Source organism: Tauraco erythrolophus, chromosome 2, assembly GCF_009769465.1.
Source record: "Tauraco erythrolophus isolate bTauEry1 chromosome 2, bTauEry1.pri, whole genome shotgun sequence".
In the NCBI taxonomy this organism is placed as follows: Eukaryota; Metazoa; Chordata; class Aves; order Musophagiformes; family Musophagidae; genus Tauraco; species Tauraco erythrolophus.
Window position 1 is genome coordinate 74,434,566 of NC_141466.1, and position 9,248 is coordinate 74,443,813.

The following is a 9,248-nucleotide window of genomic DNA, read 5'->3' on the forward strand; positions in this document are numbered from 1 at the left end:
ATATCAACCTTAATGCTTTGTCAGAAAGTCAACAGCAATGAGAAGAATGGCGGTTTCTCTCTGGACAGGGTATCCCAAGATGGGAGTTCTCTCATTTTCCTCAGAAAAAACCAGCAGATATGGGCAACTGTCAGCAGCAGCATATCAGAGAAGCTGGACCACCAAAAGTGTTATCTGAGCCATACACCCTTAATGCTTAACAGCAAGTTGCAGCAAATAAATGAATCAAGGTGAGGTGGGTTTACAGTGACTTGCTAAGTGGGAGGCTCTCTCAGATCAGTTTCATATTCTATTTCCCCTATTTACTTTTGCATGAAAGAGAAAATATTGCAAGTTTGTATTGCAAAACTTATCTAAAATAAGTATAGTGTGTGAGATCCTGAGATGTCATAATTAAAAGGGAACCTTCTTCATCAGAAAGCTAAAGCAGGTTGATACATCATAAATCTTGTCTTAATTTATTATTTCAAATATTAGATTAATTTTATTTCCGTTAATTTTATTTCATAATACTGTAAGAATTTATTTTGCTGGTAACCACATCAGTTCTTTTATTTTTTTCTATCGAGAAGCATCTTTTCCTGAAAATAAAATCATCATAACTTGAGGTACCCTCATGGATAAAAATGTTTATGACCATTCATTATACTGGCAAGCATACTCCACTGCTGCTTCCAACTGATGGAAGACAGAGGTATGTAGAGGATGAGCTGTCAAACACATTGCTAGGGCGAGCTGTCAAATACATTGCTGATGTAAGTGAGTTCACTTCCGATGAAAAGTGTAGTCTTTTAGCCCTTGAGAAGAGGAGCTGGATTCTGTCCTTAAAGGTTTTTAATGTACAGATTAAGTGAGGGGAGGTCCTTTGAATTTACAACAGCACAAGTTCTAATCCTTGAAGAAAGATAAGAATTTTCAGGGGAAATAAATGTGATGGATATTATCATGTACTAGAAAAATCATGGGCAACCAAACTGTACATACACAAGGTAGTGCCAGCAGATGAAAAGTCACCTGCTTCCTTGGCCATGTGCAGCTGCTGAGAGGAGGACTTGGCACCATTGCCAGCCTACTCTGAGGGTGGCGGTTTCTTTCTCTGAGGTATTTATGCTTTCCCGATTGACGTATTACGATTCTTCTCTTTTTCTTTGCCCTCCAGTAACCCTCTGATTGGCTAAATGCTTTCTGTTTAACAGAACACTTACAGTGGAGAGATATTTTACTGGGTGCATAGAGATTACTTTGGTTGAAACCATTTCTTTCAACTGCTCAGGGGTCATGGTGATGATGTTCGAGTACGATCAGTAAGTCCTACAAACTGAACCCAGATCTTAGCTACTGTCAATCACTGCCAGACAGAAGGGTCATACCACTGTCGCTAGAAGCAAAAAAGGAACACCCTGTCAGGATTTTAAAACAACTTGCTGAAAACCACTTTTCAGTTTTTCAGATGCTTACTGTTACTGACACTTCTTGAGAAAACGTAGGTATATATACTGAATTGTCCTGCGTGAAACCACAAAATATTTTTATTTCAAAGGTAAGCAGAGTTCACTAAAAAAAAAAAAAGAATGAAAAAGAGTAGAATGAGCATTCAGTGAGACTTTTTCTTTTTTTTACACTTTCCATCTGGAGATTAAGATTTAGGCTGGGATTTCCTTTAATTGTTTCATATTTCAGCAGCCTCATATCTGTCCTTGGTTAGTTTTACAGCTCTCCGGATGCATGAAGAAAAACTCAGGAATTTTTGCTCTTTGACCAGCGATGAAAAATATTCCTGTCTCCCATCAAGCTATCCATTTTAAAGGCTGCTCATAATATGACAAAAAACAGAAAATACAGCTTGAATTTGCTGCCTGTAATGACTCGCATCAATCCTCTTCAAGATCAAACAGCAGATTTCTTCAGTTTATCTGCTACAGATTAAATAGCCTTCTTCCACGTGCCGTCTCTGTCAGAATACATCTTTTGATATGATATGCCTACTATGAATGAAAAGAAATATGGCTGCGGTAACATCGTCATCTCAGAAAAGACTTTGGTTTCCAGGAGTAGATGTTAGTAATTCTTCTCCAGATTTTTCAGAGAAAGAGTAATGGGTAGGAAACACATGAGAATTTTAGACATTCAGTATTTTGGGGAGGTGTGAAATCCTAAGGACATAGCATAAAAAGAAGCTCCCTCATAGCTAATTATGAATCATTACATAATGGAGAAGACAATGTCACTGTGCAGAATGTGAACACACTGTATTTACTGGAACATGTACAAAATTTTTAGATCAAATATTCAACTCAAAACTCTGGAACCATATTCTTTTCCCTAACCTGGAAGTCTCATATAGTCTAGTGAAAGGTCAGTGAGAGACATAAAAAGAGGCAGAAGAGAGCCCTCCACTTCTGCCAGCTGGACACTTTCATACTACTGATCTTTTTCATGATATTTGTGAAACTGAAGACTGTGTTTGCGTGTTTATATGCATGTGGGAAAGCGAGGGGGAGGGAATTAAAAAAGGATACACAGCAATATATGTCAGCAATATATATTTTATGTTAATGCATTTCAGCACTGGTTAAATTTAGATCCAGAGATAAAAAATTTTCTTTGAGCCGGCTTTAAATATTTTGAATACTTAATGTTAAAAGGAGCACTGTGTCCTGCTGGAAGCAATAGTAATAATTCATGTGGACAAAAGGCAGTTTTAGCATCTCTGCACTGTATTCCCACAGCCAAGTAATAGCTCGGGAGTATGGTGCTGAGAGTTGGCATTATGGGGTGTCCTGGTTTAGCCCAGCTGGCAGCTAAGCTGCCACACAGCCACTCACTCCCTCCTCCCCCGCAGTGGGATGGAGAGGAGAAAAGCGTAACAAAAGGCCTGAGGGTCGAGATAAGAACAGGGAGGGATCACCCACCAACCACAGCCCCAGGCAAAACAGACTCAGCTTGAGGACAAATCAATTTAATTTGTTAAGAGTTACTGGAGAGCATAACAAGAAACAAAGCCAGATATTAAAAACATCTTCCCCCACCCCTCCCTTCTTCCCGGTTCTACCTCCTCCCCAGTGGTGCAGGGAATGGAGGCGGCTGCAGGTCAGTTTGTCACATGCTACTTCTGCCACTCCTTCCTCCTCAGGAAGAGGACTCCTCACACTCTTCCCCTGCTCCAGTGCAGGGTCACTCCCATGGAAGACAGCCCACAGACTTCTCAAACGTGAGTCCTTCCCGCAGGATGCAATCCTTACCCATTAGATTGCTCCAGCACGGATCTTTTGCCACAGAGTCAAGGCTTCTTAAGGTGCAGCCACCCACTCCATCATGGGGTCCCTTCCCACAAACTGCAGATGCATCTAAGCTCCACCATCAGTCTGCAGCAGCTTGGGAGTCATTCCCACGGAGACAATCCTCTAAGAACTCCTTTGGGCAGAGGCATCTCTGCTCGAGTGTGGGGTCCTCCACGGGCTGCAGGTGGGTCTCTGCTCCACCGTTCATCTCCATGGGCGGCAGGGGGGCCACTGCCGTCTCACCACAGGCTGTAGGGGAACCTCAGTTCCGGCACACCTCTTCCTGCTCCATCTTCACTGACCTTGGTGTCTGCGTGGCTGTTTCTCTCAGATCTCAGCCCTTTCTCTGCTGCAGCCATGCTGGGCCCGACTGGTTCAATGGACCTCAGTGGTCTCAGCAGGATGAACTCCACCCAGCGTGTGCCCCGGGAGCGGGGGGCTTCGAAGCTCTCCAAGAAGGGCTGCCGTGGCCATCTCCAGTCCAGTGGCAGCAGCCACCCACCTGGGCAGCTGGGGGGGAACCAACCCCCTGTCTCCCCCCTCTCGTCACTGCAGATCCCACCTGTCTTGGATTCCTTTGTCCTCTCCTTAAATAGGGCATCTGCAGTGGCACTGACTGACTTGGCCAGAGACCGGTCCAACCAGTTTTGGAGCCTGGGAAGCTTCTCGACGCTCCTTACAGGGGCTACCTCTGCAGCTCCTCCCCTGCTACCAAAGCCCCACCACATAAATCCAGCACACAGGGCTTTGGTGGGTCCAGTTGCACACCAGGGTAATGGGGGTGACCCTTGGGGACACAAAAGATGAGCTCTTTGGGGCTAACAGAAAGTCAGGAACTTCCTCTCTCCTTTTTGTGTCTAACAGCTTGTGTGATATTTTGTGGTGCTTCATGTGGAGCTAGCAGTTTGGACTCTAACTTGAAAACTTCAAACTTAAACTTTCATTTATCAGGAGACTAAATTGTGAGTAATCATCCCAAAGCAGAATAAAACAAGGCACTGTTGTTAGCTAAGATTTCTTTCCTCAGAAGGAAATGATTAGGTAAAACGGAGGCATAAACTCACCTAGCTTCAGCCGTCAAGTTGAAGCTTCACGAATTACTAAAGAGGATTGTATGACATGATTGCTCATAGGGGCAGAGAACTGGAGTCAGCAAGCCAAAAACTCCCTCTTGGTTCTCTGATCTTCTACAAATGTATCCTATAAACCGCTTCCGGTTAAGCAGATGAGAATGAAATCCATCAATATGCTTTCCAAAGAGTGGAAAATCTTTATGCAATGGCCAAATTCGCCAGTTTTGCACAGATTTACAACATAGGAAAGAGATATGCCATTATATCGTCAGAGTATAGCATTTCCTTGTCCTCAGCTATGATGCTATATGTGAAAAGACAGGGCAATAGACCTCAGAGTCTTTCTATGAACCTCCTGCTGTTCTTAGGGGAGTAGAGACTGTTATCTGCAATCCTTTTGCTGAGATGTAAACTAAGACTTATCATTGACATGATCTTCATTTTATCACACAGTTAGGCATACCAAGAAACACAGCATACTGGATTCAAACCATGTTTCTGGGACCCATTTTTACATTCAAGTTAACAGAAACAGTTCCCTGCTGTCATTTCATTATGTATGCTAGATAAGAGCTTAATCCAAACACAACGCTGCTAATGAAAATATCCCTACACATACTGAGATATCATAATAGGTGCGGCATGGGCAGATAAGCATTTAGAGGGTATTTATATCTTGTATATCTGAAATATCTTCCAAAAATGAGAATAGAAGGATGCTAAGAACAAAATCTTTACTGTCCATATGTTTTTAAAAAGGTCATTTCCAAAGCTAATTCTTCTATAGATTCCAATGCTAAAAAAAATATAATTCGAGCCACTTTACAACAGAATTTTTCCCACTCTAATGCATTACGCCTGGATTACTTCATTATTTTTTCCAGACCTATATCTGGTCTACCAGGCTAGTCACGAAAAAATAGTCTTTGTGGAATCATACGCCACCACAGATACCATTTTTGCCTGATTTAGTTAGGTTTACTGTGGGTATACTGCTTAATTTTCATGACTGTTTGATAGATGAACAGATTGAAAAATTTTCTTTCATTTTTCTAAGCAAATGGCTTATGACAGTAACAATCTGCTTTCTGAGTCACATCATAGGTAAATGAGTAATGTGAAGCAAAACAACAAGAAATCTTTTATCATTATGGCTCCCTTCATCACTTTACTAGTACCATTAAAAAAAATATAGAAAACCAAAACCTTTTCTGAAGTTTACAGCAAGAGGAAATCCTATGGGGAAGGTTAAGAATGGAGGCGTGATGAACAATGGAAGGAAATCGCCCTTCGGTAGTCATGAATGTTTAATCTTCTCTTCCTCTGATTGACAGGATCACACTATAGTCACGGAATCTCCATTTATTCCTATAAATCCAACAAGCTTGGAATGCAACTCATGAAGAAATTAGCTGGACTTGTATTTCTCTGATACAGTACTTTTGATTTGCCCAAGGAGAATTAAAACGTACATGATGTCAGAATATTCTAAAGTACATAAAGCCAAGATTAATCACTTGAAAATGTACAAAGAGTGTCACAATACCTCATGACACTGTAAGTAAAGGTTTTCAGGACTATAAAGTCCATGGGCAATGCCCTGTATGCCAACTTAGCTTGCTTGCTTTTGTTATTATTTATTATTGTTATTATAGTTTCCTCAAGGCAGTTTGCATTTCTTCTTTGTTGTGCAAATGAGTGTTGCCTGTAAGAAAACATCATACTGAAAAGCAAAAGTTCAAGCCTCCAGCCACTGATGTTTTTTCTTTTGATTATTTTCTTTGCCTCTTCCCCGAGAGCAGTTTTTGAGGTGTAACGGCATTTTACAGGGTGTGTATTTGGCAGGTCTGTCATCTTCGGCTTGCATGTGGAGCTGCAGTTCATTAAAGCAGGCCCATTACTGATTGCTCTGAAGACAAGATGCTGACAGCAAGCTGTTTGTCTGTCTCATCTCAGCTTAAGCAGAGAAGTAGCCAAAAGCAAAAGCAGGTACTTGATCAGTTTTTAGTGAGAAAAAGATAAAAGTGCCCTGTCAAGGAAGCTGGATTTCCTTCAGCTTACCCATGAGTCCCAGCGAATTTGTCCCCCAAACTAACTACAGAAATTTTGCTCTGATGAAAGACCGCAGTGTTAGTTCCTTCCACATATTCCTTTCTTCTTACTGCAGCAAATCTAGACATCTCAGCACTCTTCAGAGCCACGAAACATCCAAACCTTTTCCCTCACCCTCACCCATATAGCCATTGCAGCCACCTCAACAATCCTCGCTACTCCCTCTCTCCCGAGCACCCATACAAACATCTGTACTTGTAACCTCCACCCTGCTGAGCACCCCAGTCCCTCAGCAAGCTAACTGGCGAGCTCCACAGAGAATGGAAATGCAATTATGATCCTTTGGTGAATAATTAATTGAACTATTTTGTATTGCAGGTCATTAATTTTTACTGCTCTCAGATGGTTTGCTATTATGGAGAGTAAGCTTAATAAATCTTGAGCTGTAAGGGCCAGGAGTTGTGGACACAGGCATCCAAGCATAGAATGACTGCAGAAGCTCTAGATGTAGAAAATCATTTACCGATAGGTACAAGCAGTTTCATACTCTTTTCCTGTACACTTTCATGCATGCTTTCAGTTTTACACTGATGAAACTTTCAGTAGAATATCTCTTGGTTCATTCTGGAAAAGACCTGGGGGACAAGCCCTTCTAAGATGTAAGACTTCTGTAGCAGATTTTTAGCATCCAGAAATCCACATCAGTAAATTGAATTACATTGACTTACAATGATGATCTGAACAATTAAGAAGATGAGGAGATAAAATGATCAGAGATGATAAAAATGTAAGGGAACAGACAGCTTACAAAAGCGAAGCACATAGCTTACAAAAATAAAGCCATCAACAATATGAATACTTGACATAAGCCAGTCAAACTTCGGAAAGCAAGCATTTGCTAAGACTAAAAAGTGGAATTGAAGGGCATACACCAGAAATAACTGCTGACCCTTCCAGTTAAGATCACCTGATCTTAACCAAAGCGCTCTGGACTGACCAGGGAACAGTCCTAAGGCATAAATAAGACTGTTGTGACAGGGCATGGATTGAGTTTAAAAAAATAGGAAATACTGTGGAGATTTCATTACCTAGACAACCCTCAGAAATGGTAAGGGGAAGCAGTAATAGGGGAATTAATGTCAACAAGAATGCTTCCACTTACAGTTTTGAAAACAAAGATAGTATAGACAAAGACAGTGCATGCCTTTTGAAACAACAAGAGTTGTCGACTCTCAGGAACATATTATGAAAGATTCTTGTGTGGTTATGACAACCTACATCTGGTCTTCAGATAATATCAGAGAAAATACCCTCCAAATAGCTGACTAATCACTTACTGCTGTCTTCTTTTGATGAACAGTCAATAAACTAAGCAGGTGGACTTTACATTCCCAGTCCTCAGCAACAGAAAGAAACCTGTTTGGATTTTTCTTTATATGGGTTGAGATGACTGGAGTTGGGCTGGGAATTTTGAGATGAGAAAAGACAAGAGGAATGGGGGAAGCATCTAGCACGGTGTTCATCAGAAGACAACAAAAAACAGAAAAATCCCAAGGATTCAGAGAGGATCAACTCTGGATTCTCCCTAGTCTACTCTGAAAATTGTCAGGTGGCTCATCTTTAAAGCTGCAAGTTAAAGAGTAAATTGGCAGACAGAAGAATATAGTAGGCTCTGCCTTATATTCAGGAATCAGAGTTCAGGTTCAGCTGGATCAACAGAGGTATTTGTGGGACTACAGAGGGTTAAAAATGGTTAGACCACTGGACACATTATCCAGTTTGTGGTTCAAAATGTAGCATAGTTTCAGAGCCTTCTACTTAACCCTATGTTCTGCCAGAAACTGGCAAAACAAAAATGCTTTGGAGCTAGGCAGAGGGAGCTTCTGAATAAAAACATAGACCCAGAAATTTAATTTAAAACGCCTCAGTGTCATTTGGTTCTTCATCATTATATCTGAAACCCTGAGGCTTATAATATTGAAACATTGAAGAATGGAAAATCACAGAATAGCCTGGAGTTGTCAAAGCCTGGGCAGAAAGAAAGTCACCAGAAAGAATTCAGTGGAAAAGGCATATGTGACCAGCTCTACGGTTATGTACTTACTCTCCCACTTGTGTACGCCACTATTAACTATATTGCTAACTCTCTTGCGCGTTCAGAGGGTTTGCAGATGGGTCTGCACTGCAGAGTATTGGTGGTCCAGGTAAATCTGTAGCAGGTTGGCCTTTTATTTCTGGGGAGCTGCACTTCCAGTGCAGAGGTGCTATTCAAAGCAGCATCCGGTACAGTCATCTTCATCAACACAACCTGAACACAAAATCAGGCCACTCTGTTCTGGTAGTATTTTACACCTGCTCTGAGCTCCTTTTGTAAAAACTCTGTAAACAAACAAACAAAAAACCCCTGTCTCTGCAGAGCTCAGAGTTTATGAAATCTCCAAAAATAAGCACTGAGGAGTTAGAAGCATCTGGGCTTTAATCCCATAAATTCAGCTCTGACTCTGGTAGACATCTGCAAACAGCATCACCAAAATCAAAGTGCACAGTGCTCCCCATAATGTGGAGGACCAGGTTTAGAAAAGATGCTATTGGCAATTTAAAGGAAAATACTAAAAATATAAATCACCAATGGGTTGTCTGAGCTTCTCTTTCAGATCTAAATCTTAATTTTTGGAGGTCAGAGAGACAGGAGAGAGCTTTGTCAAGAGAGGCCCTTTTTCAAAAGCTTTGTCCTCCCAAGCATGTCACTTAGCAATGATTTGCTCTAGACAGGAAAAAATATTCACCCAAATTAGTGAGGTAGCAAGAAAGAGTTCCCCTGGGGACTTCTTGTCCTAGTGGA